Below are 26,760 nucleotides of genomic sequence, written 5' to 3' on the forward strand. Positions count from 1 at the left end.
GTTCTGTGAGTATGAGAAATATGATGGTCGTGATGTCTTCTTAAGGGATGATAGGAAGGCTAGAATCGTTGGTCGCGAAAAAGTAAAGTTGAAGTTGCAAGGTGGAAGGGTTATAACACTTCCGGGTGTTCTACATATTCTTGCATTGGCCAGATATCTAATTTTTGTAAGCAAGTTGGATGATGTAGGTGTAAAAACAATGTTTGAGAAGGATACCTGCAAGTTTGTTTGGGGAGCACTGATATTGATGCGTGGAGTTTGGATTGGAACTCTATACAAGCTGCAAGGTAGCACTATTGTTGATGGGTGCAACAGTTCTGTGGTTCCTGAAAGCGGAGTAGAAAATCTAGTGGTCTCTGGAGAGAAGACCATGCTGTGGCATCAAAGGCTTGGACATATTGGAGAGAAGGGCCTTCGAATACTTCATGGTAAAGGTATGGTAGAAGGTATGAGTAATAGCTCTCTGGATTTTGATTTCTGTGAAAATTGTGTATATGGGAAGCAAAATCGGGTGAGTTTCCCCTCTGGTGGTAAGAGGGCGAAACATATATTAGAGCTTATGCACAATGATGTGTTTGGACCTGTGAAGGTTCCATCACTGCGTAAGTCTGTGTACTATGTATCCTTTATAGATGACTTCTCAAGGAATACGTGGATATATTTCCTTAAGAAGAAATCTGAAGTCTTTGCCAGGTTTAAATAATTTAAGGCTCTGGTAGAAAACCATACAGAGAAGAAGATAAAGGTGCTGAGGACAAATAACAGTGGAGAGTTTTACAGTAACGAATTTGAAGAATTATGTAAGAAGTGTGGTATAGCACGACGAAAGACTACTCCATATACACCTTAGAAAAATGGAGTTTCAGAAAGAATGAACAAGACATTGATGGAAAGGGAAAGAAGCATGGTCGGTGGTGCCAAGTTAGGACAAGAATTCTGGGCTGAGGTGGTGGAGACAGCATGTTACTTGGTCAACAAATCACCTTCATCAGTGTTGGAGGATAAGACTCCACAAGAGGTATGGACTGGTAAGAAACCCTCTCTTTCACATTTGAGGGTATTTGGATGTGATGCATATGTACATGTTCCAAAGGAGAACCAAGTTAGATAGTAAATCTGAAAAGTGCATCTTTATTGGGTATAAGGATGGTTTAAAGGGTTATAAGCTTTGGAACCTAGTAACAAGGAAGGTTGTGTACAACTGAGATGTGGTGTTCAGAGAGGTAACAGATGTTATTAAACATGAAGTCCAACCAAAAGAACCTGAGAAGATAGAGTTTGAGCTAAAGGAGGAAGAATAAGACTCTACAGCAGAGGACGAATCAGAAGATGAAGAGCCACAAACTCCGGGTGTGAGAAGATCAGTTCAAGAAAGAAGGCAGCCAGAAAGGTATAGTCCATTTGCTTTTTGTTCAAATTTTGCTTTATCTATTACTGGTGATGATCCCAGAACTGTGAAGGAAGCAGTAGATTCAGAGGATGGAAAACTATGGAAAGAAGCCATGGTTGATGAAATGGCATCTTTGCACAAAAATGAGGTTTGGGATCTGGTGGAGTTGCCGGCTGGAAGGAAACCCATTGGTAGCAAATGGGTGTTCAAGAAGAAGATAAATGCAAAAGGAGAGGTGGAGAAATACAAAGCTCGGTTGGTAGCAAAAGGTTATTCCCAGGTGCTGGGAATTGATTTTGGTGATATTTTTTCTCCTGTTGCCAAGGTAGCTTCTATTAGATTACTTTTATCTGTTGCTGCTGCTTTTGATTTTGAGGTAGAACAGATAGATGTGAAGACAACATTTCTTCACGGGGATCTAGGAGAGGAGATCTAAATGAAGCAACCTAAAGGATTAGCGATGAAGGGTAAGAAAGCACTGCTATGCAAGTTAAAGAAGTCTCTGTATGGGTTAAAACAATCACTGAGGATGTGGTATCAGAAATTTGATACATTTATACGGGGACTTGGTTTCACCAGAGGAAAATCAGATCATTGTCTGTATTTTAACTTAATTGGTGATCGTGTTATTATCTGGTCTTGTTGTGGATGACATGTTGCTAGTTGTAAAAGAAAAAGAAATTATTCAGGATTTGAAGACCCAATTGTCCTCCAAATTCGACATGAAAGATCTTGGTGCTGCAAACTATATTTTGGGCATGGAAATTAAAAGAGATCAGGCAAATAGGAAGCTCTAGTTAAACTAGAGGAAGTATGTCGAGAAAATATTGCAGAGGTTTAATATGCAGGATAGTAAACCGGTGAAGGTTCCTATTCTTGTATGTGTAAAGTTATCTACTGAGCAGTGTCCCAAGACACAAGAAGAGGAAGAGGATATGTCCCGTGTTCCATATGCAAGTGCAGTCGGTAGCCCGATGTATGCGATGGTCTGTACTAGACCAGACATTGCACATGCAGTGGGAGTATTGATCAGGTTTATGTCAAAACCAGGGAAGGAGCATTGGACAACAGTGAAGCAGGTTTTCAGGTATTTGCATGGCACTAGTGATTATGGTTTGTGCTACCAAGGAAGACCAGGATTGGATAGAGTTTTGGATATTCGTGGCTTGGTTGATGTGGACTGGGTTGGAGATTTGGATCAGAGAAGATCTATAAGTGGGTATGTGCTTAACCTATTTGGAGGTCCAGTTAGTTGGATGAGTAAGAAACAATCTGTAGTGGAAATATCAACTACAGAGGCAGAATACATGGCAGCCACTCATGCAAGCAAGGAAGCAGTTTGGTTGCAGAGATTGTGTTCAATTATGGGGTTAATACAGGGAGCTATAAGGATAGACTGTGACAGACAAAGTGCAATTTTCTTGGCAAAGAACCCTGCTTACCATTCAAAGACAAAGCACGATATTCAGTATCACTTTGTGAGGGATATGATAGAAGACAAAAAGGTGTTGCTGGTAAAGGTGGACACTTTGAAGAATACTGCAGATGCATTGAAAAAATATGTGAGCTCTGAGAAGTTCTCTTGGTGTAGAGAAACAATGGGCATTGCAGGGCTGGATAAATGACTAAGCTCTCTTGTGGCCCCCTGTGGAAATAAAACAACAAGTGGGAGAATGTTGGGTTGTGTTATATTCTTTCCACAACTAGCCCACGTAGTTAACCGGGGGGTTAAAAGAGGGGCGGAGCCCACCCTTCAATGTGCCGATTGTGCAGCAGGGGGAGTCATAGGGGGTTTGACGGGTGCAGGTAACCCCACTTTATGGGGTTCGAGGCAGCGCCCTGGGAAATTTTTTTTTGGACCCTATATTAGGTTGGGCGGACCTACCTATGGTTTTGTGCATGATTTTCACACATGGTTTTCGGTCCATGGTATTCGATTCTTTGGCATGTATAAATATGTATTGTAACATTGAAAGGAACATAAAGAAAAATCAAGCTGGTAGTCCCAGTTTTGGGATCCAGGGGAAATCTCTATGTATATGTGTTTTATGTGTTATGCTCTCCCATTGTTCATTTTCTGTGTTTTAGAATTCGTATGCAGATAATTTCTGTACGGGGTTTAAACCTACAGTATGATTCCAACGGTAATACATTAAATTATGTTCTTGTAGGCATACCATTCAAATCAAATGCACAAGCTCTTACCCAATGATGAAATCACTTCTTCGTACCTATAACCAACTACACTAACTAATAATCTGCCTGAAATTCATTACTCATACCACACTTATCCACGAGGTCAAGACTAACATAACTATAATTAGATCCAGGGTCAATCAAAATAGAAATAACTTGACCACAAATCTTATCGTCCATCTTAATGATAAATGTCTGATGCTCAGCCTGCCTTTTGTCCACTGCTGCATAGATACGAGGAATTCTCTGGCCTACATCCCCAATAGTCTGTGCCTTTTGTGCACTATATATTTGAGGCCCACCACCCTGATTTTGTGGAAAATCTCTCTTAAGATGCTCCTTAATGCATGTCCAACACTCCAACCAACCAGTACCATCACCTCTATGTTGTTGTTGTGACCTATGTCCTTGTCTAGCACATTGGACCTCTTTTGTGGTGCCAAAATTTCTTTCTCATCTGCATTTTGAGGCCTTGTTATTTTTGGCTGCCATTTAGCTTTACCTTTGTCTTTTCCCTTCCATCCTTGCTGAGATTCATTCTTACACTTTGACTGTTCATAGCAATGTTTCAATTTTCCAACGACTTCCTCAAGTGACCGAGGCTCATCATACTCAATGTAATATCTAAATTATAATTGAAAACCACTAACAAATAGTTTAACTTTAACCTTCTCATCTGTAAGATATGGTACATACCTCAATAACTCCAAAAGCTTGGTCGTGTACTCTTCATCTGTCATTGATCCCATCTTTAGCTCATAGAATTCTTTGGCCTTACTATCATAGTACTTTTCTGACAAGTATTTCTTTTAGAAAAACCTCATGGACTCATGCCAACTCAAATCATATGTCCCAATGTCTCTAACCAACTTAACATCTTCAAACCAAATGTCTGCATTACCTTTCAATCTGAAGATAACGATTTTGGCCTTCATGTTATCTATGTACTCGTGCAACTCAAAGCATTTCTTCATCCCAAGTATCCAAGCCTTTTCATCTTCTGGCTTCTTCATATATCCATCAAAAGTAGGTGGCTTCTCTTTCTTAAATTCATCTGGAAAGTATACCATATCATTCCTCCTATAAGGATGATAGTGATGACGATCATGATGTTTGTCAGAACTAGAACTAGAATAATACTTGTACTCATCGTCCCTCCTATCTGGAGTGTCCAAAAACCTGCCATTCTCACCGTATCATATCTATCTAACCTGTGTCTACCATGAGACCTACTACCATATGCTCCATTAGTTTTTTCCTCCTTTCCATGGCTTATCCGAAGTGGCCCTTGTTGCTGCAATTTTGACAAACTCTGAACAATTATATCACTAACCTCGACTTGTTTTTCTTATTCTTGTATGATCCTTTCATTGTCAGCCTTACAACACCTTATTTATTCCTTCAGGCTTCTCAATGTGTCTTCCAAATCAGAAGAGTGCCCCACATCACGTTGCCCAACTAATTCATAGGGATACGTTATGTAGTCTTCCATCTTTCTAGCCATTTGGTATTTATTTCCTGCAATGCATAATATGTCAGATAAACCAAATCACAATAAATCAATGTACCTTAGTATAATTTGGGGAGGATACCTCGTCTGCAAGATCAAAAAATCAACGTGATACATGTATAACATAAACATAATAGCATATAGACATATAGCAAGTGAGTGCATCAACACATAAACATCATTATAGCTAGGGTCCAATAATCAATGCAAGGCCATATCAACAATGCATGCTATGACCTCATGCATGACAACAATCATTACTCCATTGTACACATTGCCACATGCAACCATCAACATGCATAAGCAATGCCTAATCAACTACACATACACATATACACATGCAGTCGAGCATAAGAGATCAATTCTTGTAACCAACTTACAAGATTGATACATGTAATCAAACATACAAGATTGAAACCTAACATATAGGGATGTACTCAAGTGACATATAATCAACATGTAAGTGACATTCAATAATATGTAACGAGTCATATACTCATAATGACACATTCCACAAAATCAATAATCAAGTTCCTCATGAAAACCTTACTACCATCATGATCAACATCAATCAAAATAAACAAGCACATGGAATGTAAGTGTAAGAGACACACATGCAACTAACATGCATGCATGGCCAACACACAACACCCATCTAGTCTGGGGGTTGAACCATGCTCTGATACCACTCTGCATCCTCCCACATCTACCCAAGTAACCATGCCAGCTGGGGTAAACATCCGATGAGAGGCTACTATGATTGGATTAGATCTCTTATGTGACCTCAAGGAAGTGGAATCGACAGAAACATAACACACAGACATTCAACATCAGCTTCTGGACCCTCAGGAACCAATCCAACACTTCAGACAACTTTCCCTTGGGTCCTACTGTAGTTTTGACCAACTTAAGACTTAGTCAATCTCATGTTATAGGCATGGAAACGTCCAAAAACCCATAGTCTCTCTCACATGATTTCTGCCAACGTATAGAGACTCATTTTTCTAGTTCTATGCTAGCATCCCTAGGATTTGAGCCACTTTTTCAGGCCTAGAGCCCAGGTCACTACCCAAAATGGAATGATAAATTAGGAGTAGTAAAAGAACGAGGAAACAATGATGCAAAATAAATAAGTTAAACAAGACCTTAATCAGACCCCTACTAGCCATGACAAACATTTCGTCAAACATGTTGCAAGCATGTAATCTACAGGTGTAACCAACAAAATTAAACATAGGGATCTTGTACTTATCTGAGAATTGCTAAGAACCATTGTTCCCTCATATCATTTGCTGCATTATCATCTATTAGACCATAGATACATTATCCATTCATTTACAAGTAAAAACATGTTGGGAGACATACATAGCTACTGTCATAAAACACACATATAACCAACATAATAACAACAAAAATACTCATGAAAGTACAACCATATAAACCACATATAATGTATCAAAATACTCATAGAAATATAAGGAAAAAAAACTCTTTCATTAATCATGCAAAAACCAAACCCGAGATGGGACTTCCATGTTCCACTCGACCATAGAAAGGCTGACCCAAATCTCTCTTTATCCATTCACCCCCATGCCATATTCCAAGCATGAATGTGGGACTCAAACCAAAAGAAGCAACTAGGGCATACCGAGGCTAAACCACCTCACCCTCATCAATAGAAATGAGGCTTTACTGTAATCCATCCCAAATCACTAGTCCAACACAAAGAACACATCATAACAGGCTTTACCGTGATCTCCACCGGATCACTAGGCCAGACAAGCATAAATGCCACCAGATTTCTCCATCTACGCCTAAGGAATTTTCCTGTCTCCTAGTCTCTCAGGCTTTATGCAATCCAAACCCGGATCACTAGGCCCTAAAACGATACCCACTCTCCAGGCTTTACCGCATATCCCAAACTTGAGATTACTAGGCCCAACAGAGAGAAAACCACCTCTTGGATTTACCGTATATCTTGCCATTCACCAGTAAGGATTCCTAGGCCCACCAAGGAAACACAATCCTGGCTTTACCGCAACCCACAGTGTGGCTCATGGGTCACTAGGCCAGTGGATTTATCGTGATCCACATTCTGGTTCAGGGACCACTAGGCCATGTACTCTATCATTTGGAGATTCGCCCCACTCAACTTTGAATCCATCTCAAGAAAAACATGAGAACCCCATCACACCATGGCTATCCAAAAATGGCGAGGCTAGGCTGAAAACACTGTTACACCTGGAAAAACCCATGCCACAATAGCAAAATAACCAAATGCAATACCATGAATGCCAAATCTATAAAGGAAAATACACATGCAAATCATTACCTACAATGAATCTCGTTGTAGCTACTTGATCTTGCCTTTCCCTGCTTGATCTTTGCTTCCTCTTTCCTTCTTTTCCTTTCTTGATCCAATGCCAAAATTGCTCCAAGAAAAATCCAAGTGTCCAAGGGTGAGAGAGAGAGAATAATGAGAGAGCTCCAAAACTAAACTGACAAAGATTACCAACTGATCCTTAGAAGCCTTTTTATGAATGAGGCTTCTCTTTTCTTCATTTTCCATTATTTTCCTTCAATTTCCTCCTCACATGCAACCAATGACCTTTCACCTCCTTTTTCTCCTATTTTCCATTATTTTCATAAATAAATGTGTCAAAAATTCCATTTTTCCTTTCCAAAGCCTTATCCATTGCCTTTGCCAATTTCCTTAGCCATAATAAACCAAATGAACACCCCCTAGGATGTCTCGCCCAACATTCAACTTGGAATAACTGTCCCATCAACCAGGGTTATTATTTTTTCATTTATTTACTTTCATTACATGGAATTTTCACGAGGGATGTTACAGTTTGATACAACTCTTATTGTCACCATAAATCACGGTAGGATGCATATTTTGACCAAATAAACCAACAAGAATCTTTCTCATCCATATAGCCTCACATGTTGCTTGATTTGTAGCCATGTACTATGCTTCTACTGAGCTAAGTGCCATAGATCTCTACTTCCTGCTATACCAAGAAACTGTTGCTAACCCAACACTAGAAATTCCTACCGATGTGCTCTTCTATTGGAATTTCTAAGTCTAACCCGTTAGAAACCCTTCATGTACTTTTCTGATTTATTTCTGCCTACTTGTTCTGTAAAATTAACAGGTTATTTACCATGTAAATATTGAAAATAAATACAAATACATGCTCAACACATTACAGATCATCAACTGAAGGAAACAAAACAAGCACACAAGTGACACCATTGTTTTTGGACCAATGTCCTCGGAAAAACCCAATGCAGGAAAACTGGTGTAGCTATCTGAGGGTTTTATTATTATGTAGTTTCTAAATACAATTTGGTGCCAAAACCGGCTCACCCAATAGAGAAGAATAATCTCGGCAGTAGTACCTCTACTTGGAAGCAGATATTCCGGTTGAAACCTCGGATAAACACTATGGCAGATTCACAGCTCCAATCTGCCCCACGAAACCCCAACGTCAGCCTCTAGTGACATCGTCAACCATTTCTAGCCCAGTGTTTTCCCAGCGTCACTTTGGCTTGGCCTGTGTTAGTCCTCTGGTCCTCAATGTCACCCATGTTGGCCCTCTGAGGCACTGCACAGCTCCTGGTAGCCTCTGCGTGAGCCCTGGTGATCCAAGTGGCTCCATATACACGCAAAAGTCTGAGAGGATTCAGAAAGGGGAAAACTTCAAAGTGGTCATATTGCTCCCAAACTAGCACCAGATCAAAGTGCTTGTCGTCCTGATTCCAACGTTGCGAACGACACTCAAATCCGAGCTCATATCAGGGAGAAAGATCCAGTTAAAGTTTTGGTTAAAGTTGGGTTGTGGACCAGGTTTAAGTGTCCTACAATTTGACCGACCCTGAGGCATGGAACCTAGTTCCTGAAAGCGGGCGAATTTGTTGGATACTTAATTTGTCTAATATCCCTTATATTAGACAAAATAAAAAATGGCCTATATTAATTATAAATAAAAATAAAAATAAAATATTAAATTAGGTGGAGAGCCATGACCTCCACCACCCCCATCGGACCCAAACCAACATTAAAACAATTTTTTAATTAAAAAAGGGTCAACAAGCCGTGACACCTATCAACCCACTTCCACCATACCCACATATTACATTAATATAATATATATATATATATATATATATATATATATATATATATATATATATATATGGGTTGTGGGCGGGCCACCTCTGGCGGACCCTGCCCACGCCCCCACCAACGTTGTCATGTATAACAATACATGTGCCGAAATAGTTATGGGCTGGCGGGAATTGAACCCGCTTGGCCACATGGCCAGCCCGCTCCACTGACAGCCCAACTAAACATTACAACAACACAAACTCCGCTCCTCATTTAAATTAAACCATAACAGTTTCAACCAAAAAACTTAAATGCACCTATTTTCACACAACAGTTGAGTATTAATAACTGCCGCCCAAAAATAAAATGTGGGCTGTAACCATTTCAATGAAATAGTGCCAAGTGTGGGGGTCGGTGGGGTTGGAACCCCCGACCTCCCGCCTAGTCACCTCCACCTTCTAGCTTTCTTCGCTACCAAAGAGCCACGGGCTCAGTTGTTGTTTTATGTGCCCACAAAATTTTATATAAACCCATTTCTTCAATGTGCGGAGGCCAAGGAGAGCACAGAAATTGAGACAATAATTTTTTTTATTGATTTTCAGGTGGAATCATGATTGAGCCCAAATTTTCAGGAGGGCGAAATTTTGCCAGTGTCCAAATTGGACAAACTTTATGTCGATCCTACACTTCTCAACGACACGAACCTAATGGCATAGATGGAATTTTGATCTGAGCAATAGTTCTTCAGATGACCCAAAGGAGGGAATCTTTAAGGAATCTAAAAGATTCCTGTAGCCCAAGATTTTCACTTTGTTAGAATTCAGAAATTTGACAGTGGATTTTACACTATTTGACGCCACGAATTTGATGGTATAATCAGATTTTCCATTTGATCATTCCATTTTTCGGCCACTTTTCAAAGTGGAGTGCGGTGTCAACATTCAAAGTGCGAGCAATCATTTCCATGAGATTCGATGCCACGACATTGATGGTATAGCCAGATCCAACAATTTATCAGCTTATTCTTCAGATAACTCCTTGATGTGAGGTATATGCAGTGTGATCATGTACTTGTTTATCTCTTTGCTTGAGATGCATTGTGTTGTATAGATCCCTGATTGATGTTTGATGTGGGATCTTATTTTGTTCTTGATATGAGATGTACTTATTGTCATGTTTTGATGGATATCCCTTTGTCGTCATGTTGATGGGATACACATGTGTCACCATGTATGTTTAAATTGAGATCCTTTTGATGCCATGTTGGCGGGATGCTCATTATTAACATATGTGAAATTATGTCATGTTGATAAGAGTCCTTTTTTGAATGAGAGTTCCAACAGTGGAACATATCTTGGAGCCACTCCTGCGTAGGGGCATATTCCTTGCATGATAAAGAAAACACATGCATGTACATCATCACTCTTTCTAGCACTTGATGCAGCGGCCTACACCATCTTGACACCTAGGCTCGAAGACGTAGTCCCTCTTGGACGATCTCCGTTATCAATGTCTTGTGTTTTATGTTGTTGATTCTTGTCATGTTCCTTCTTATTTACAACATGCATATATGTTCCTTTATGCTCTTTTAAATGCAATTCTAATCACATCACGGAAGTATAAGATCTTGGTTAAATCCGGGAGTTGAGTCAACTTAGATCAAGTTTGGTATTGGAGCGGTCTTTGCATGGATGTGAATTGTGAGCATGAAAAATGGAACGTGCAATGATGGAGGATGACAAAGCAATGTATGAGACCATGCTAAGAGTGTCCCAAAAGGTGGAAATAATGTATGAAGCTCTACAAAAATAGATAGAAGAAAAGCAGCGAGTGGAGCTTCAGTTTCGAGCCAGGAAGAGGCCTGGGAAGAACTGAAGCACAACAACCAGAGTCTGTAATAGCCCAAAATAAACATTTAATGAATTAGATCAATCAAGTAATTTATAATCAACATGAAATTATCCACTAATTAATTTCAAAGTTCAAAACTATGAGTAGAGACACTTACTTGTGATTTCAGTTGAAGTCTGCTAATTGCAACAAGGTTTTGGGGACGACTCTCCACCCAACCGTAGGATCAATTGCACAAAATCTTTCTACAGCTGGCCACCCCTGAGCCCTCAATCAACGTACTACTGCCAGGGAATCCTCTGTCTTAAAACACTATTCTCCCAAGAGAATGAATGATAGGATCTTGGAATGATGGAATGCCTCCCATCTGCCTCACCATCTAATAAATAGAGCAAACATTGGAAGGGGAATCACATGCACACCTCCATGTGTCTACATGCAACTTTATTGCTTTCTTGTTTTATTTCTTTTTGATAGCTTTATTGATTTTTTTACTGTTTTCTTGTTTTATTTCTATTTATATTTATTTAGAGCTTTAGTATGGTTATTTATTATTTATTACTATTTTTATTTTTATTATTTTTTTATTCATTGTTTATTACTATTTTCTTGTATTTTTTAATATTATTTATTATTTTTATTATTTATTATTAAGGGACATTACAGAGTCTTCAAGTAGATAACTTTGAATTGAAGATGCTTCTACAGGGTGAGAAAGAGGAGAAACATAGTTTGCTACAACACTGCAAGCTAAGGACAAGGCCTTGGAAAATCTGCAACGTGACCCATGTGAGGTAAAAGGTAATTCTTTGTCTTCATGTATGTTTCCTGATGATGATTTCACTGTTTTTGAAAATCATACCACAGGACTTGGCTCCAAACTGTTGAGGAAAATGGGATATGAAGGAAAAGGCTTGGGCATTAATGGCCAAGGCATTGTCAACCCCATAAAAGTAGAGGAATTACCCCATCAGGTAGGACTTGGATATTTTGGGAAGGAAGTTGCTGAATGCATTGAGACAGCCAAAAAATCACCAACAATAGATGATGAGAATCCCTCGTCAGTTATTTCCAACTCGACAGTGGAAGTAAAAGATGTTGATTTCCCTTCAGTTTCATCTTTACATAGTATGATTTCTGTTGGAAATGTGGAGATACCAATTATAGGGACAAACATGAGGCTCCTTACCAGCATGAGGTACAAGGAGGAAGAAGAACTTGGTGTTAATAACCATATCATAACTCGACCATTGGAGGTTGTGCAGAGACCTTGATTTGTAGGCTTGGGATACATCGAAGGAGAATGCTTGAAGGTGTCAAATTCTTCCGAGACATCGTCGAAATCGTCAAGGAAAGAGAATGACGGGAACACATCACCATCATCCCATGAGAGTGCCCATTGCAGGGAACGATCTGAGGCAAGCTCTCCTCGCCATAATTACACTAGAGGCAACAAGGAAAGGTATAAATAGTCCCGATATTTGAATGTTCATTTCAATTATAATCATGTTGTTAATGATGGACATGAATCAAGGCATCGCAACACATGTACTTTTTATGGATTACATAACCATAATTTTGTTGAGTGCTGGAAAAGAATAGCAGCACACAAAATGATGAGGTGTGAAAGACCCTCTCAACAATAGGAAAAGAAACAGGTTAAGAAAATCGAGAGGAAGAAGACCTATTGCAGTCATTGCGACATAGGTGGCCATCAAAGAGCCATTTGTTGGAGGCTCCATCCAGAGAAATGCCTTAAAGACAAAGTGTCGGTGCATGAACCAGATGAAGCAGTTGTTCGACCAACGAATGCACCACAAGGAAACGACCCATTCACATTGATAAGTGAAAAATGGTTTCTAGATATATTAGCTTGTCATGGTCGTGCTTTTGTAATTCATTTGTTGCATTTTAAGATGTAAAAGTGATAATGTATTTTCCATCACTTGTTAAGCAACAATGATGTTTGGTCTTATTTTGGGGATGCATTTTTTTCAAATCACTTTTCAAAGCAAAAATAGTGTTTGGCCTTATTTTTGTAAATCATGTGTTGCAGTGATGATGTGTTTTCTATCACTTGTTAATCAACAATGATATTTTGGCCTTGTTTTCATAGCTGGGGTATTGTTTCCATTTTGATGTAAACTTCACCACCGAGTACGTGTTATAAACTCATGGAAAGTATGGAATGCTTGGGTCGTTAGTTGGTCTTGTAAGTCAAGCATGTAATTTGCATAATTGTACTACAAATTTGCAGAGGTTGCAGGTGTCGTCTCATTGCTTATGGCTCCGAAGGACAAAGGTGAAGGAGAGGGAAGGGTGACATATCAGATACTTGTAAGTGTAGACAGGTTACAAAGAAGTCGCAGATTATTTTTCATGCTTATGGAGGACCAAAAGCTCCCTAGTGGAGAGGATTGATCCAGGTGGCTCCAGACACAGGAAAAAGTCCCAGAGGACTCATAAAGGGGCAAAATTAAAATGGTTAGATTTCTCCCAAACCAACACCAGATTGAAGTTCTCGTCGTCTTGATTCCAACAGTGTGAACGGCACTCAATTCAGAGCTCGTATGAGGGAGAAAGGTCCAGTCAAAGTTTTGGTCAAATTTGGGTTGTGGGCCAGGTTTAAGTGTCCTACAATTTGATCGACCACGGGGCATGGAACATAGCTCCCGAAAGTGGGCGAATTTGTTGGATACTTAATTTTTCTAATATCCCTTATATTAGACAAAATAAAAAAATGGCCTATTATTAATTATAAATTAAAAAATAAATATTAAATTAGGTGGTAGGCCATGACCCCCGCCACCCCCATTGGACCCAAACCAACATTAATTTTTTTTTTAATTAAGAAAAGGGCCGACGGGCCGTGAGCCCCGCCGGCCCACTTCCACCATACCCGCATATTACATTAATATAAAACATATATATATGGGGTGTGGGTGGGCCATCTCCGGTGGACCCGGCCCACACCCCCACCCACGTTGTTATGTGCAACAATACATGTGCCGAAAAAGTTATGGGTCCGCGGGAATCGAACCTGCCCGGCCTGCTCCACGAGCAGCCCAACCAAACATTGCAACAACACAAACTCCGCTCCTCATTTAAATCAAACCATAACAGTTTCAACCAAAAAACTTAAATGCGCCTATTTTCACACAACGGTTCAGTATTAATAACTGCCACCCAAAATTAAATCGTGGACCGTAACCATTTCAACGAAATAGTGTCAAGTGTGGGGGTCAGTGGCATTGGAACCCTGACCTCCCTCCTAGTCACCTTCGCCTTCTAGCTTTCTCCGCTGCCAATGACCCACGGGCTCAGTTGTTGTTTTATCCGCCCACAAAATTTTATATAAAACCATTTCTTCAGTGCGCGGAGGCAAAGTAGAGCATGGAAATTGAGACAGTAATTTTTTTATTCATTTGCAGGTGGAACCATGAGTGAGGAAAAGACGTAGGAGGAACCATGGTTGAGCCCAAATACTCAGGAGGGCGACATTTTGTAAGTGTCCAAATTGGACAAAATTTATGTCGATCCTACACCTCTTAGTGACACGAACATGATGGCACATACAAAATTTTGATCTGAGAAGTAGATATTTAGATGACCCGGAGAAGGGAATATTTGAGGAATCTAAGGGGAATCTAAAAGATTCCTATAGCCCTAGATTTTCACTTTGTCAGAATTCAGAAATTTGATAGTCAATTTTACACTATTCGACGCCATGAATATGATGTTGTAATCAAATTTTCCATTTGATCATTCCATTTTTCGGCCACTTTTGAAAGTGGAGTGTAGGTGTGAGCATTCGATGTGCGAGCAGTCATTTCCATGAGATTCGACGCCATGATATTGATGGTATAGCCAGATCCATCAGTTTGTCAGCCTCTTCTTCAGATAACTCCTTGATGTGAGGTATATGTAGTGTGATCATGGACTTCTTTATCTCTTTGCTTGAGATGCATTGTGTTGTATAGATCCTTGATTGATGTTTGATGTGGGATCTTGTTTTGTTCTTGATGTGAGATGTACTTATTGTCATGTTTTTATGGTGATCCCTTTGTCGTCATGTTGATGGGATACTCATGTGTCACCATGTATGTTTAAATTGAGATCCCTTTGATGCCATGTTGGCGGGATGCTCATTATTAACATACGCGAAATTATATCATGCTGATAGGAGTCCTTTTTTGAATGAGAGTTCCTGCAGCAGAACATATCTTGGAGCCACTCCTGCATGAGGGCATATTCCTTACATGATAGAGAAAACACATGCATGTACATCATCACTCTTCCAGCACTTAATGCAGTGACCTAAACCATCTTGACACCGGGGCTTGGAGACGTAGTCCCTCTTGGACGAACTCCATTATCAACGTCTTGTGTTTTATGTTGTTGATTCTTGTCATGTTCCTTCTTCTTTACAACATGCATTTATGTTCCTTTATGCTCTTTTAAAGGAAATTCTAATCACATCACGAAAGTAAAAGATCTTGGTTAAATCCGGGAGTTGAGTCAACTCGGATCACATGGATGGCTCTGCGTGAACCCCTGGCTGGTTCTGTGTCCCTCACTCTCGGCTACTATGATGATCCTCCTGGTGCTATTTCTGCCTCTCTGCTTCTGTATTCAGTGCCCCTCAGCTACAAATCTGATCACTCTCTCGACTTTCTTAGCAAACCCAACCCTAGAAATTCGAAATCTTGATCAACTCGGTGTGTTCTCCAAGTGACCCTCAAGCCTCCTCTTATACTTTTCTCGTTGACAAATCAACAGTCAAGATTAAGTCCATAATCAATGGCTAAGATTATATCTGTATTGATCCATGACTTTTGGACCATTCTAACACAGTTTTATATTAATTCACATTAATATTTTTTTTCCCTAAGTTAGACTTAGGGACTCCATTAAAAATATTAATTATTTTAATATCTCCCAAACTGTTTAGGATATGCCCGAACCCTTTCTGGGTATTCGAGATCTCATGTGCCTTAGCCTCTCCACCAATGTTCGTGGCTAGAGCACATCTAATGCTACCCAAAATCAACACTCCCTCTTCGCGAGGACTATTCTCTAGCAATACTCCTCACTGAGTATCACCCTGGTCATCTGGCATCGGTCCCTGTGCTGATGCTAGGTCTGCTGCCCATCATCTGCACTTCTACATCCTGTACTATTACCCATGGCCTTGCCACTACCACTACTACATCCGTACTGCAACTCCCTCTCATCTTGTTGCATCATGCTTCCCATAGCACTATCATTGCTAACTGCTGCACTACAACCTAGTTATTGAGAAGCAAGTAACTGATCTCCCAACTTTGACATCTATGTCAGGCTAGAGACACCCATGATACTGAAGCTCCCTCTATTGCTGACAAGTGCTCCCTCTCTCACCTCTACGCTGCTACAACTATTCCATGCATCTCGCACCATTGCACACCTCTCTCTACCATCTTGCACTGGTGCAACACTCCTGTGCTTCTCGCACTGCTGCCTCACGTTGTCCTAGGAATCCTACACTGTAGCTCCCTCCGTTGCTCCATTCGCATCCGTCTCTACTGACATCCACCAATACTTCTACTCTTCTTCGGGGATCCCATAGCAATGTCTAATCCGAGAGGCTGGGTACCTCGAGGATCCTACCCCTCATCGCCTGTAGTCCATCTGACTACAACTCAATGTCTCCCCACTTTCGCTCAAGTGGTGTGTGTGCACTCATGGCATAGTCATCGTCTGTCTCCACTTCCTTCTCTGCCCTTGTTGGTACAACCTGGGTCTTGGAGGCCTCTCCCTTTCTCTTCTTCCTTGGACACTAGGTCACATAATGACCCAACTCCCCACAGTGGAAGCATTTGACCTTGGAGAGGTCCTTCTTCTTCCGTTTTTCCTGCTTTCCCTCAGATGATAGGGCACCATCCACCACCTCCTCCTTCTTGATTTAGATCACCTTGTCACTGCTTCCCACCTTGCTTAACCTTCTGATCTCTTCTTAGCGAAGAGCTGCCCAAATTTCCTCCCAATCTAGAAGGGTTTCCCTGTCCAGTATGCTCTAGAAAAACACCTCCTAGTCTTCTGAGACTATGTTTAGGGATGTTCTCACCATCAGTTCTTGATCTGGTGTGGCTCCTATGGAAGTCAGCTCATCTTAGATCTCCTTCAATCAATCGAGGAAGGGGTTGATCTATTCTCCCGTCTGCATCTGGTATGACTGTAGCTGATTTTCTAGTAACATCCTTCTATACACGAAAGTATGCTGGTACAATTTCTTTAGGGCCTCCCACATCTCATTTGTCGTGTCCTTTTCGACAATATGTGGTACTACATGGTCCTTGACCTCGTTAAGAATGATGCTCTTGGACCTCGCCATTGCCTCCTCGTACTTGTTGTTATCAGCTAGGTCAACTGGGATTGCTATCATCCTCAAGCTGAAGTGCTTGACACGATTCCTATCTAGAACAGATAAGATTATGGCCTTCCAGACTACGAAGTTTGAGGCTCCGTCCAATCTAGCCTGGTCTCTTACCCCGCTCACTGCCATCTCGCTGCTCCTCTACTTCCCTCCTGGAATTTCTTGGTGTGACTCCCTCTGAGCCTCGATTTTCCTCCTAGAAACCCTTCTGCCAATGTCGATATGACCCCACTCGGATCGTTAGTGCAGTTGCACCACTGATTTGGATTTCTTAGCTAGAAATCCTCGGTAGCAACTCCCTCCACCTTGTATTGCCCTGTTAGGTACTATTATGGCAACAATACCCCACCAGCTTCACTTTGTAGCTTACTCACAACCTCGTAAGCTCCAGCAAACTGAAGGTTAGAGCTTTTAGGCTCTGCACAATCCTGACACTAGCAAAATCCAGATCTCCTGGCCACCGGTGTCAATCCTTCCTGACTGAGAAAGATGACTGGGCACTGCGAAGGTCGAGTCTGCTCCACTTTTCCATTGCGCTGATCCTCTTCCCGGCTAAAACTTGATGACACAGGCACTGCATCACCCCTTCCTTGCTGCTTCTCTGCAAGGAACATTTTCTGTCACTCGGGACAACTGTTTTCTGCTGATGCTGCTCTGCTCAACTGATGTCCTCAGTTCTCCTGTGATCTGAAACCACACTTTGATACCATATTGGCATTTCTAAGTCTAACCCATTAGAAACCCTTCATGTACTTTCCTGATTTATTTTTGCCTACTTGTTTTGTTAAATTAATAAGTTATTTACCATGTAAACACTGAAAATAAATACAAGTACATGCTCAAAACATTACAGATCATCAACCGAAGGAAACAAAACAAGCACACAAGTGACACTGTTATTTTTGGACCAATGTCCTCGAAAAAACCCAATGCAGGAAAATCAATGCAACTATCCGAGGGTTTTATTATTATGCAGTTTCTGAATACAATCTGAGTGCCAAAACTGGCTCACCCAATTGAGAATAATCTCAGTAGTAGTACCTCTCTACTCGGAAGCAGATATTCCGGCTAAAACCCAGGATAAACACTCTGGTAGCTTCACAGCTCCAATTTGCCCCACGAAACCCCAACGTCAGCCTTTAGGGATAGCGTCAGCCCTTTCTGGCCCAGTGTTTTCCCAGTGTCACTCTGGCTTGGCCTGCGTGAGCCTCTGGAGGCACTGTGTTAGCCCTCTGGCCCTCAGCATCACCCACGCTGGCCCTCTGAGGCACTGCGCAACTCTTGGCTGCCTCTGCATGAGCCCTGGTTGGCTCTGCGTGAACCCCTGGCTGGTTTTGCGTCCCTCACTCTCAGCTACTGCGCTAATCCTCCTGGTGCTATCTCTGCCTCTCTGCTTCTGTATTCACTGCCCCTCAGCTGCAACTCTGATCACTCTCTCGACTTTCTCAGCAAACCCAGCCCTAGAAAGTCGAAATCTTGATCAACTCGGTGTGTTCTCCAAGTGACCCTCAAGCCTCCTCTTATACTTTTCTCGTTGACAAATCAATGGTCGAGATTAAGTCCCTAATCAACATCTAAGATCAGATTTGGCTTGATCCATGACTTTTTGACCATTTTAACACAGTTTTACATTAATTCACATTAATATTTTATTTCCCCTAAGTTAGACTTAAGGACTCCATTAAAAATATTAATTATTTTAATATATCCCAAACTATTTAGAATCTGCCTAAACCCTTTCTAGGTATTGGAGATCTCATGTTCATTAGCCTCTCCACCAATTTTCGTGGCTAGAGCACATCCGATGTTACCCCAAATCAACGTCTTCCTGTTTGATGGACTGCTTGCCCGATCTAAATCTGTGGTGCCTCGCAACTTCACTTCCTATGTCTGTTTGTACCAAAAACCAAACTGAGTAGTGCCTCTGAGGTATCTGAACACATTCTTTGCTGCCTTCCAATACAGTTTGGTTGGCTTAACAATTTCTTGACTAAGCTGGTTAACTGCATAACACATGTTTGGTCGTGTGTTCACCAAATACATAAGTGAGCCCATAAGTTTCCTATAAATGGGAGCCTCCACTACTTCCCCTGAAGTAACATCTTGTTTCCTCCAGTTTCTCGCAAGAGGAGTCTCCATTGGTTTTCACCTATCCATGTCGAACCTCTGAAGTATCTCGTAGGCAAACTTTCCCTAAGAGACAAACAATTCCCTGTCTCCTTGCCGTACTTCCAAACCAAGGAATTAGTGCATGAGGCCCATGTCCTTCATCTCGAACTCTCCTGCAAGGTCCTCCTTGCAAGATCTGATTAGTTGCTCATCACCCATAAGGATCAATTGATCGACATATAAAATAATAATCAATAATTTACCTTCTACCACAATGTTATAAGGGTTTTCATCTGCTTCAATTTTCGTGAAGCTCAAACTGGTGAGATAGCTATCGATCTTGGTATACCAAGCACGAGGTGCTTGCTTAAGTCCATAAAATGCTTACTTAATTCTGCACACATGATACTCTATGTCAAAGGTCTCAAACCCCTTTGGATACTCAATAGACACCTCCTCCTCAAAAAATCTGGTGTGGAACGTTGTCTTCACATCCATTCGGGGGATCTTCAACCCCATCTATGCCAACAGTGCTAGAATTGACCTGATGGATGAGTACCTTGCTACTGGAGCAAAGGTCTCCTAATAACTGATTCCCTCAACCTGAGAGAACCCCTTGGCCACAAATATGGTCTTGTGTTTCTTTGTGCTACCATCTGCTACATGCTTTACCTTGTAAATCCATCTCGGACCAACCATTGATTTGTTTTCATGTCTTGGGACCACTTCCCAAACACTGTTTCTGACAATGGAATCATATTCCTCTACATAGCATCAACCCATATTGGTTTCTCTACAACTTCCTCGAATGAGGATGGCTCAGTCTCTACAAGTTCACTCTTTAGATCCATGTAGTCAATGTACCGATCCCATGACCTCCTCTGCCTACATTGTGATGTGGGTGCTCCAACATTCCCTCTAGCATCTTACAATAATTTGTCATCTTTCTTGGTTCGCTTCCTTCCTTATCTTGATGTCTCTGCTTGATTGGACGTCTCCAGTCTCTCCTCCTTTACTTATGACTACTCTACAACCTCATAAGGTTCTTCCTTTGGAGCCAAAAGCTCTTGATCAGGCTACAACTAAAACTCCCTCTCAAGGGAACACCTCATTTCCTTCTCCTCATCAAATTTCACATTCCTTATGACCACTGTCATCCTGAGAGATGGAAGGTACCACTAGCACAAAATGGCTAATTAGTTACTAAAATAACGACTAAAAATTGCACATAAATGACCATTTTTCAATCGGTGACCAGTAGTAGCTAATTTATAATATCTTATAATACGACCAACTTTTAGTCATTTTTAGCTTAAGCATTAATTTATTGTCTCAATTTTTATCGTCTAGTAGTATATTTAGTCATACATTTGATCATTAATTTCCACAATTAATGACCAAATATACAACAAAATATATTACTATATAATCATCAGAGAAAATCGATTAATGACCAAATAAATATGACAAAAATGTTGGTTGTGTTATAAGATATTGTAAATTAGCTATTAATAATCATATATATGCAAATTTTAGTCGTCTTTTGAATCCAATTAATGACCAAATAAATATGACTAAATTTTTGTCATGTTATAAGATATTGTAAATTAGCTACTAATAGTCGTATATATATATGAAAAATTAAGTTGTCATTGGTAATCACAAATTAATCATTTGCGGTAGTCATTTATATTTTTTTGGTAGTTTCATATTCATTATATAAACGACTAATTTAGTAGTTTATATTCATTTCATTTATTTTCATTAAAAATCATTATAAATGACTAATTTAGTCGTATATTCATTCTATTTGTGTTCATCATTAACCAATATAAATTACTAATTTAGTAGTTTTAGACTGATTTTATGTGTTCATTATTAATCAACAAAAATTAATTAGTATGATTTTGTGCCTAAATTAAAAAAAATTCATACGATGTGCACTGGTTCATCTAATATGAAAATGCAAAGTTACATATGTTAATTAAAATACTAAACGATATCAAGTGCAACTATAAATAATTTCAACCACATAAATTATATTATATGAAATGTCAAGTATTACAATACGAGTTTCCAACTTAACATTGACTGGGCTACAATTTACACATGAAATGTTGTTTCATCACTACAAAACATTATCATTGTGTTTCCAAGCCATTGCAGGTGAATTCACCAACTCTGAAGACTTGGACATCAGTCTCTATGTGTGTGTCTTATGCGGGATATTGGCTTTAAGGGTATCACTAGACCAATTCTCTTCTCTCTCTTTTTGAATTTGTCGCTCCAGTGTTAGTGTTCTCCTCTTTCTTCAAATCTTGTTGCTTACCATCAATACTGAGTTCCTTTTCTTAAAACAAAAGAAGATACTGTGCAAATTGTAAGACATGAAATATGATGAACACTAGTATATAAATTAAAGAAGACTATAAAGGATTTATTTGACATATACCTCAACATCAACAATGTTAAAGCCATTCTTCCCCATAAAATCAAGAAACTCGAAATTTTTTTCTTCAGTTGAGTGATAGTGGCCACTATGTGACGAGATGACATGTATAAACAAATAAACGTCACCATAGAAAAGAACACCTTAGTAACTTAGTATTCAACCTTCAGGGAAAGCTTAGGCACAATCATGCCAACTAAGTTACATGCTAAAAATCTCAAGTTGTAAGTAACTTGTCAAAACAAATAATCTGAGGTGTGATGTCTAATCGTTGTCATTGTATTCGTAATAACATTTTGTTCTCTAACGCATGAACTTGGTCAACTATATAAACAACATGTGCTCAAATAAAACATGAAAGTAAACTTTTCTAATAGTCATGAAAATATTTCAACACAAAATAGTTAAAAGGATTTCAAGTCAATATTGTGTAATACTAATTTCATCTTCAAGCATTGGTTGTTGTTTAAAGGGACATTATACCAAGTATTTTCAAATTTCATAGTTAAAATACAAAGAAAAATCGAAATAAACATTCAAAATACAATTAAACAATAAAGAGAGGATATCATGGAATGGACATTGCAATTATAAAAAATTGTTTCAAACGGTTTCAAGATCCATCGCATAATTTTAGTTAGATCATCGACGTTTCCAACCCCCAACTATGGTTCATCTTTAGGATAATATGAAACGTCGATGATATAACTAAAATTATGGGATGGATCCAGAAAACCATTTGAAACAATATTACAATAGTAGAAATATGAAATCTAAAATTATAAAAGAATTGTTTACTTGACATTTCATATTATCCTGAAGATGAACCATAGTTGGGGGTTCGAAACGTCGATGATCTAACTAAAATTATGTGATGGATCCAGAAAACCATTTGAAACAATATTACAATAACAGAAATATGAAATCTAAAATTATAAAAAAAAATGTTTACCTGTCCATCGATGTCTTACCAGGCATTCCTAAAACATTTGCTTGCCCAAAAAAACCATGAGGCGAAAGAATAAAAACATTAAAAACCATAGGAATACCAACTAGAAACATTTCCAAAGTTGATGGCTCAAGTGCCTCAAGGATCTCCAACAACAACTGAATCATATCCAAAACGTGATCTACATTGTCTCCCCATCCTTTTTCCAATCGTATTTCATGTAACCTACCCACACCAGAATCAAGTAACAATCAAATGAAGGCATTGACCTTTGTTTTTATCTTTTATATCTTTAAAATTTGAGTCTAATTTGTTTCGGGAACGTATTAATTCGTATTTAAACCCTTCCTGTCATGAGAAGGTATCAATCAAGTGGGACATCATAAAAATCGACCTCAATGAGGTCCTCTAACAATTTCTACAATATCGATATTTTTTGTTGTTGTGATATATTGGATAGAAAAAAGAACATATCTACAAAAGAAAAAACCATATAGTACTTATGTTCAAACTCCATATATGGTGTATTCTTAGGTAGCTTTTAAGATGTCCCTCTTCCTTTATCAAAGCAGATTGTAGCTTGGTTAAACTTTATATCCTTTCATTTAACATCGATTTCTGTAAGATAAATGTCACACATTATTGTTTCCCATTTCTCAACATGCTACATATGATAAATTGAAAATCACATAAAAGCAAGAGAAAACCCTTGTCTAACCAAAACAAACAAACAAACAATGCCTCTAGTAAAACTTCACACCTCAAAAATTACTCTACCACGTGCTTAGACTAAATGTAATATTTTTTGAATCATCTTTAGGTCATATTTAACGAGATATTTGTATATTTACCATGATGTCAATTTGGTGTTAAAAGCAATATATATCCAGGTTATTATCAGTGAAATTCAAGTATAATTCAGAAAAATAATGTCATTGCAAGGTATGGAGAGAGAAACATCTTCATAATTAGAATTCTCTCTTTTAGTTTGATTTGAGTTGAGTTTGTATTTGAATATATAGTTTTCTCTAAAGAAGTGAAATAGAAAGATGAGAATTGAAATAGCCATGTGAATTTTTAATCAATTCATATTATATATCTCTAAAACAACCAGGTCATCCTTCTCTGCTATTTGATAGAGATTTATTGTGCATAAAATAATAATGAATTAACTATCAAACACAATGATGCAATATATTAACCAAGGAAAGAAAAATGATATGGTTGTGGTATTTGTGTGCTCGAAGGAAATCCAACAATGGTTATTGTGCTTTCTTTATCATGAAATAGTATTGAAGACAAATGTAGGTTCAAAAATTGAACTCCATTACCAATAGGAGATGGTTGTGTTGGGTAAGGAAAGGATGAATCGAAGGGCTCAAGGTATAGCTCCAATACATAGTTATCCTTGTCACTACAAAATACAAAGCTGTCATTATTTTCTTATCGAGGAAAAAGGAATAGTGAGTTTGTATTTTTGCACTTGTGATAGTATATGAAAAAGAGAGCACTAGTGGAAATCAAAGTGTGTCATCCATCATCCAACCTACACAAAAAACATATATATTTAGTTGTTGACAATAGTGGAAATCAAATGTAAAATCCACTCAACTCGATCTTTACATGACATAGGCGTAATGAACTAGTACAATAGAATCATGCAAACTCAAAAACAAGAGATGATAAAAAACAATAATGGAACATTGTTTCATGCCACATAATTGACATGTGTAAAATTTCCGCAGAATCCATCCAAAAAATGAGAAGAACTTATGGTAAAAGAATATATTATTAGTGTTTTGTACCCTCTTTAACACATATAGCCTAGGGAAGTAGAGGAGGACAAATGCAGTAGGATTCCAATTGTGTGGGATATAAAAACAAAAATGTGGGAAAACATGCCTGCTAATTCATGAAATATCACTCTAAATAATAGAACATGTTGAGGATAATAATGATGAAAATAAAGCATGTATGAAGGTCAAGCGCCTTTAACTTTCACTGAGATTCAGATTCTCCACATTTTCTAATTTTATGAAAGCAATCAAGAATATATTGGGTCTATAACTAAAAGAATATGGTTTGTCCTTTCCACAAATTACTTGAAAACTTATATAGTCGAAAGGCTTTTCAAATCCAAATCTCAATAGTGTACCTATATCTTTGATTGCTCCAGTTTGGCTCCATACAATCAATATTTAGGTGCTTTATGATTCCATAGGAACTGACCCATCCTAAAGGTAGGCTAAAACTTGAATTTTTAAAGCAATCCCTCCCTCGAATCTTTGTAACATGATTTGTTTCACGCTTGTGAAAAAAATATGCAGCTTTAATTGCAAGCAATAGCTCTTATAGACATATTTCCACAACAATCTTGTTTATCAATTCAGAATATGTCTAAGTTCCTATACTCATGTGATTAAATCTGAACATGTGCATGAGCATGAGAAAGCCTTAACTACAACTTATGTTGCTAGAAGGACCAAGAGAGTGGATTAGGGAAGTGCCTTAACAAAGGTCCAGAAAGATGAATTTGAGGGCATGCTTTGTGCTTTAACCTTGGAGAGAAATTAGATAAAAGAAGCAATGGGGTTTTCTCTAGACAATGCCGACGCAACTGGTGAGGTAGTTGAGGTACTTACAAAGTCTTTGACTCTAAAGGAGATGCCTATTCCAACTAAAGTTGCAAGGCTCATGTTAGTTTTTGATATTCTTCACAATAGTAGTGCTCCTATGAAAAATGCTTCTGCATATAGGACAAAGTTTGAAGCAACATTGTCTGATATTATGGAAATATTTAATGACTTATATCGAAACATCACTGGTCGAATTACTACAGAAGCTTTGAGGGAGAGAGTGATGAAATCTCTCCAGGTTTGGTCAAACTAGTTTCTCTTTTCAGATGCTTATGTGAATGGACTGAGAGCTACCTTTCTTCGATATTGAAATTCAAGTGTCCCTCCTTTTCATTCAATATGTGGAGATGCCCCACCATTGAAGGACCTTGATAGTTCTGAAGCCAACCTTATAGACATAACAGGCGGATCTGGTCCAAATCAAGATGCTTCTCTGGCGATTGGAGAGGGAGCAACAACTCGAGAATTGTTTAGTATTCCTCTTGTGGAGCTTGAAAGATGGTGTAGGAAAAATGGTTTATCTATTCATGGTGGTAGGGAGGTAATGGTTTCCCAATTGCTTAGCTTATAAGAAGAAGAGAAGCATAAGAACCAAGATCAAGACAAGGATGTCAAGTATAGGTATAACTTTGCAATAAGAGGGAAGCATGCAAGAGAAACTAATGCTTATTTAAAACTGGGAGGGGGAAGGTGTAGCATAGGTGAAGAAATAAAATCCATACTTGATAATGATAAGGACTATATGTCTAGATCTAGGAAAAATGTTAAGGAACAATAATATTTATGGTCATGAGCTGAGGAACGTGAATAAATGGATGCCTCTTGCAGTGGAACTTTACCAAAAAATGTTGGTGTGATGGGGACCTCAAAGTCATCGATCCCACATCGAGATATAAAACCTTTAACATGCAATTATATGAAAACACATCCTATATTATAGGCTTCAAAGTGGACTCGTGAGGATGGTGGAACTGATATAGAGGACAAGGCATATCTTAAGGGGCTTGGCTTGAATTACTCTTCTTTTGGTAGTGATGACATATTTGAGGGTTCTGTGAAAGAACACAAACAAGAAGTCACAATGGACAAAATTTCTTCTACTCTTAATGATAGTGGAATGGATGAAGGTCGCAGGTGA

General features: G+C 39.0%; 1 pseudogene; it reads left to right on the top strand.

Moving 5' to 3' along the window:
* The window catches only part of LOC149188455 (uncharacterized), a 65,565-nt pseudogene extending 38,805 nt beyond the window's left edge, over positions 1-26,760 (top strand).

This window comes from Pinus tabuliformis, chromosome 3_1 (genome assembly GCF_031772625.1).
Source record: "Pinus tabuliformis cultivar Carrire ecotype Pingquan chromosome 3_1, CPIR1, whole genome shotgun sequence".
NCBI lineage: Eukaryota > Viridiplantae > Streptophyta > Pinopsida > Pinales > Pinaceae > Pinus > Pinus tabuliformis.